The following is a 7,105-nucleotide window of genomic DNA, read 5'->3' as shown; positions in this document are numbered from 1 at the left end:
GGGTCTTCTACATTTTTGCGACTGGGTTTAGTAAGGGTCTGGGAGCACTGCTGTGAAGGTCTAATTTTGTTCTAAAACACAGTTTACAGTACACCTAGCTTGAGGGGAAAGATCCGCTAAATTAATTCGCCCATACTTATTTATCCTTCAAAAGGAAACTCAGACAGAGTATGCACTTTCAAAAATATTGTACTGTCTATTAGGAAACTCAAAGTGTGACTTTTTGCACTACACAGCGTACATACCTTATATTTATTTGTCAGTGGTGTTCTAATATCACTTCCTGTTTTTCCATCAATAATTACAGGCCGGGTTTCAGTCTGTGCAATGGGAAAAAAAGGATGAAGTCAGGCTCACATTAGCGAGCCGCAATTCAGCATCCTCCAGGCAGGCAGTGGACAGGGTGTCTTCTGGTCACTAACATTGATGGACGGAGCGTCAGCTGGAATTGAGGAGTCCCGCTAATAAGAGGAATGGTTTGATGCATGCAACTTACCAAATTCAACAGGACAACAACATACAGATACAGTATCCATTCTTTTCTAATGATCTTTTAAGTAATGTTATTGCTGTGAACTTCTATGAGTGTGACTCTGCATTTCTTTGATCTCTGCTTCTAAATTAATCCCTACAGCCATTCTATAGGTTTTACTTGTGCTATTTTTTAAACCTAATTTAATGTAAGAAGTGTTTCTCTGAGTGCAGAGATAGGCAAGTGAAAATGCATAATTAGTACTGCAGCCCTGTACTGTCTCATTCTTTCATTCACGGTTGTCGAAAGTACTACTTACTTTTCAGTAACCATGCATGCAGTAGTGCATGCACTTCCTTTATGTCACTTAAAAGATTTATGGTTAGCTTTGTACCCAAAGATTTCTTTATCTTCAATTATTGTTTGTCCATGCTGTGCTTTTTTTTCTTCTCTCAACAAAACTTTCCCAAAATCCCCCATTCCCATCCATTTTCCAAACCCTAACCCTCTTCCCCTGGGCTGTGTGGTTTTGATTGATGTGTGACTAAATGACAGCAATAATTCCACACACTTGCTGTGGAGGATAGGGTTGTAGCAACAGGCTGATGAAGGAATCCGAGGAAATATACTATTCTTACTCAGCTTGACACTCAGTCACTATTGGCAAATGAAAGCAGATTTTCATGTGCGCCATCAACTTGATTGGTCATCAAGAACATCCTCCTCCTAGACGTGGTAGTGTAGTTCCTATTTTCCCAATAGGCCCTGCGCATTGGAATAACATAAACAGTAGTATCGACGTAGAAGTGCGGGTCTTCCAGGTCTCTACTGACTATGCTAAACTTAATTGGGTTTGTTACCAACTAGCTCAGAGGTCATTTGAAACTTTCTTGACTAAATAGGAAGTGATCAGCTTCTCTGGTACAGACAAGAAGGGATTCAGTTTTCCAACAACCGCATAAAAATGACAACTTTGCTCCTTAGAATAAGAGTTAATCTCTAGAGTCGTGTGAAACAATAGACAGGTATTTTACTCAGTCAGTTTTGTGCAGATTACTTTCACCAAAGTGCAGAGAATAGAGAGACGGGCGTTTTCAATAAAAAGTATTATTTATTGAACAGTCTTTCTTCTCATGCAAGAGAAATGAATTGCCACAATTGCAAGACTAGTTATTATAAAAAGTGCGTACAGTAAAATGAGGATTGCGAAATAATACTGTAAAAGCATTGATATGGTTTCTTAGCCATACAATGGTTAAAATGAATAAAATATATACATTCATATATACATTTAGCTAACGTACTCAACTGGTGCTTCTAACTACGCCTACCCCAGTGTACCTGACCTAAGCCTAATCCGTGGGAGGGAGTAAGTAAGTAGCAGTTTTAGTTAAGTTGGTTTTGCCAAGGTTTGCTTCAAGAATTCTCTCTAAGCGTTTAGTCAACACCATACCTCTGGTATAGAATGTTGGAGGTCTTGTATCTCCTTTCAGGACTCGATATCCCAGTCACTCGCAAGAGTAGGCTGGAAACGCCAGAGCTGGATTTTCTCAGCAGGAGAAAAGACAGCGTCTCTCTCAGCACGTCGAGGAGGAGGAGGGGCAGCGTCCGTGGGCAGCTTGCATCTGCTGGGCTCTGTAAGGGACAGCTGTTCTGCTCCTATGTTCACCACACCATCGCTATCATCGATGTCGTTGAGGCAGCGTTTGCTTAAGGCAACGTTGGTAATATTTATACCTGAAAGGTGCCTTGTTTGACGTAGCTTTTTGGACATAAGACGTCAATAAAGATGTCACTAGGAAGTGATCGTCTCTCAGTGCTCATTAGAGTTCTATTACTAATCAAAACATAGCAAGCGGGGCTTTCCCAGGTTGCTGAGTTTTATCTTGTTGAAGAACTCGGAGTGTAATCTAGGAATCTTAGATAGTGGCTTCTGCTGTGTCATTTGCACTAATGAGCTGCAGAGGAAGAGATTCTGAAATGTGGCTCTGATCGTGTTAGGCCAGAGACGAGTTTCTGAAATATCACTCTTGATCGTTTATGCAATTATAGGGGTATAAAGGGATTATAGCCGTATAGGGGCACAAGGTCACAGTATTGATCGGGGTCCTAGATTAGAACGCGACACCCACTCCACCAATTTATGTCCATCAAATTACTAAAAACTATAGCAATAAGATGCATGTGTAATATTACCCACCCCAAAATACATATTCGCATTTGAAATGGCGTATTTTGAAATACATGGTAATATTAGTACTGTACGTCTTTAAGCATAGAAATCATTCAACATTATAGCATATGGAATAAATGAACAATTTTGCGAAAAAATTACACATGAAATATCTCTTAATACAGAAAAGAAGTTCAAGATAATTTCATCACATATAAATGCATTTGCTGTAACATGTGTTAGAGGCTGATGTAGAGTTATTATGTCTCTAGAAGTATCTAAAAATAGAAGTGTCTGTTCTTTATGAATAGGTCTACTTTAAGCAAAGAATTTTGTGCCAGAAAAAGGTAAATATTTTGAAAAAGTGTTCAATTAAAAAAAAAAATATTTGGTGAGCGGGGGAATAGAGTTCCAACGTTTTTCTCAGTAGTTTTTGTTGATCAAAACTGAAGGCCGAATTCAGAGTTCATGGGAACGCTGTGTGTCGGAATGCTTTTCAAAAGTTATTGTTTCTGTTCAAGGGAGAACATCATATCAGACAGGCTCTCAAAAAATTGGTCTACAAAATCAGGTGACAGTTCGACCAAGTTCGATAGTGCTGTAACTTGGCAGGTGTGAGAATGATTGCTATCATCAAAGTCTGGATCAGCAATGCTCATAGAAGGTCGTACCTGGGGGATGTTGCTTTTATTTCTCGCTCCACTGTTACCATCTAGTCGTAGTACAGGAGTCTCAACGAATGCCGTCATCAGGATTGGTAGCCGCTGGGGACAACACAATGCGTGAGCCGTTACAGGACTTAGCAAAGTATCGATATCCATTGGTACTGCTGATGGAAGTGCAAGACAGGTGTCTAACACGCACTCATCTCCTCATAGCATACATCGAAGCATAGGTAAGATGCAGGTCTGCCATATAGGTCTGAATGAAAGAAACCAGGTCATGTTCAGATCTCTCAGCCTGGCCAATCCAAGGACTCTAGTTATTCGGTCCCGGTAGCGTATTGCTAGGATTGTTTCTTCCATTCCTGCTGGAGTCATGTCTGAGTTTTGGCTTGCTATATCGGAGCAGGACGGTCAAAAATAAAATGCCTGCTACAAGTCCCAAAAGTAGGGGTATGCCGCCAAAGACTGAATGGACAAAATTGGGAATGATTCCCAGAATTGCTCTGAATGGTGATAATAGTCCCGTAAAAATGGTCTTAATATGCCTGGGATGCCTATGGCACTAGACATGTTAAGAATTTGGCTAAGCATTTCTGTGAAATGCACGGGGCAATTTGATGATAAAAGGTCATGAATCTCTGATGTTGTGCTTGCAACTAGGAGATCATACGTCTCTTTTGATGACGTGATGGGCACTGTTGTCTGCAAAAGCACAGACTTCATTCTGCTTAAAGTATCAATTTGTATAGAAGAGAAATTCAAACAAGGCCATATGGGAGTCTCTGTGTCTCCAGGGCCATTTGGAAACAATGCTTGCATACAGCATTTGACCATGGAAGTTACTTGTACGAGATATGCTTTCCCTGGCAAAAGGCCACAACAGCTGTGATCCGTTATTAGAATGTAACTCCCGTTCGAGAGTTGCTTAAAAAAGGCTCTATCTGTGTTGCAGGTGTGACATATTGGTGGCATGAAAGGTTGTTGGAATTTCCTTCACAGGCTCCGTGTAAATTAATACCCTGGCACAAAAGTATACCGCTTAGTGAATGTTTGCAGTTTTCACCACTAAGAAATACATTTTTGTTGCTGTCACTGTAGCACGTGTGTGTATATGGTAATTTCCATGCTGACTTAATGTACCCTTTACCCAATTGTTCATACTGGCCAGTAGGTATGTATTCAAGGCAATTTTTAAATCGGAAAGTTATCGGAATTGTGATAATCCTGTGTATTATCCATTCAATGAGAGGACTTTCTGACATTGTCAATGGCAATCTCTCAAGTTTTTCGATGCTCAGGATTGTATAGTCTGCTCCTTTCTGTGCCAAGCTAATTTGTTTATCAGTAAGGTTAAAGATGGAAAACAATGACGTTGTGTTGATTAAACGCCAAGGCACATAGCCTGAACGAAGATTTTGCAGCGTACAGCCTAACTGCACAATAGAACGCAATTGTGACTGGCCATGCTGTAACATTAGCAAGTCTTTGTCTATTATATCTATGGCAGATAATACAATACTGTCCAGTGAATATATTCTGGAGGACAGAGTCATTAACCCATTGTCCACAACAGGAAGGGATTTTTCCAAATTAATACAATCAATTTCTCGTATTTTTTCTGCTGTTTCAATTTGTGTGACTTTCCAAGCCTCGTTGTAAGCCGCATATATACTGGTCGCTATGAAACGCTTTTGACGCTGTTTGCGTGGTCCCAGAATGAAATCGCGCAAATCAGCACCATCTTTAAGTAAAGATAAGTGTTGCTTAATTTCAGCCAGTGTGAATGATTCTAGCCATTCAAGGCACAGCTTCCCTACACTGTATGTTGTTACTACCCCTGGATGTTGTCTCTGGGAGTATCTAGGGTCTGGTCTGGTCATTGCTAACCCCTGTGCTTTATTCAGGAATCTATCTTGACAGTTATTCGTGTCAATAGGCCAGATTAACCACTTTTTCCAATCAGGATGTGTTCTGTTTAGATGTAAAATTTTGGATACGTCTATTTCAATATCTGTTGTTGCATTATCAGGTATTGGCTTTGGATTAGACTGTTTGTTAAGGTCTTTTATCTTAGCTAGGCCAAGACAGGTTGTTTGATGAATTGTGTCATTTAAGAACATTATTTGTTCTGGGATCATGCAGGCTCGAAATAATGCTTCTAGGCCTTGTACCTGCCAATCTTTTGTACCCCAGATGGTTTTTGTTTCAATGTTATTTTTCCAATAATCAAAACCAAATGTCATAATTTTTTCATAAAATGCTTCTGAATATATCAATTTAGTATTTGTCAGCATTGTTTTCAACCCTGTTTCATCTAACAGTTTATAATAAAACGTTTCTGTATCACTTGTGTTAAACCCTGAGAAGTACTGAAATTTCTCATAGAATGTTTTAGAACTGCTTTTAGGTGGAGTAGCACAATGTTCCCATTGGTTATATTTTAAAACATTTCTAGGTTGTGCAGATTTATGCAAGTAATGATCACCATAATGTGAGAAGCAGTACATCTGTTCATAACTAGACGAACCTTGTAAATATTCATGATCTGTAAATCTTACTAAAACACTAAATCAGACATCATATTATTAATACTTTCAAAATCCTAATCAGCAGAAAATGTACTTGGTTTTACAAAGTCACTTAAGGAAACCTTGAACTGGTGAGGATACTTCAAGATTTCGACCGGACCATATATTTCATAGTCAGTTTTGTACAATACTACCCCGCCGGGTATTGGAATGGCTGTGACATTTACTGTTGACAGTTCTCTTTTCTTTACGTGGGATGATCTGTGTGGTTTGAGGACTAAGTTGATGTTCTGACTTGCTGTGTCCATTGAACTGTAATAAACCTTCCTAAAATTAAAACTAAAATTAGGCATAGTAGGAGTATGAATACCCCTGAGATAATCCCATGCTCAATCAATGGTGCATCCAGATATACTTCTTTGATTTGATGAAAGAGTTCTGTTGCTTTTTCTTTAAAAGTCTTTGTTTCTGGCATCATTTCGGGGTCGTTTTGATCTTCAGAAAAGTTGTCGAAATTGATGAAGTAGCCAGAGGCAGTTCTGTCAATTGTTGGGATTGTTCTCTCAATTTGTCTTTCGGTAGCACATTCTGATGCCACATCATTGTAGACTGGTGTTTCTTGACAAACTGTTTCAATCTGTGTTTCAAGAGGCACGAGTTCCATGGCATCATTGCATAGTCCCTCTCTGTGCACTGCAGGTTTATCAAATGTGATTAGTCTTTCAGTTTGAACCTCTTGGATTGTTGCAAGTTTGGGTATTCTGTTGTTTCTCGGGAGTCCACTGGGCCTACTGTTGCTTATAGGCCACATGCTTGTGGTTTTACCAGGTCGATTGATACAACTCTGTTCTCGTTTTTACCAGCAAGGGGCGGTAGTACTACTGATCTTGTTCCGTTGATTGCTAAGACAGGTACTGCTTTTCTAAAAGAAGGCCCAAATTCCTTCTTCACCGCTATTTTTTCTCTGACTAGATCCCCAATCTTTGGAATCCAGACAGGCCTTGCTGGGGCTGGTGGTGCCTCGTCAGTGGTAGCTGGCTGTTGCTTTAACTTTATGTTGCATAAGGATTTTCTTGTTTCGTTCAAGTCCTGTAAAACAGCCAAACGATCTTTGATGTCAAAGTCTGTTTTCTTATCTTTTACCACTGATACCTGACTATCTAAGTCCTGAATGTGCATTCTAGTTCCGAACAATAGTTCGTATGGGCTGAAACCTTTTAGAGAATTTCTTGGCAAATTGTTAAGACTTAACTGGACACTTATTAAA

This window comes from Lissotriton vulgaris, chromosome 4_1 (assembly GCF_964263255.1).
Source record: "Lissotriton vulgaris chromosome 4_1, aLisVul1.2, whole genome shotgun sequence".
Taxonomy (NCBI): Eukaryota; Metazoa; Chordata; class Amphibia; order Caudata; family Salamandridae; genus Lissotriton; species Lissotriton vulgaris.
The sequence above is the reverse complement of the archived record's forward strand: the minus strand, read 5'-3'. Positions refer to the sequence as shown.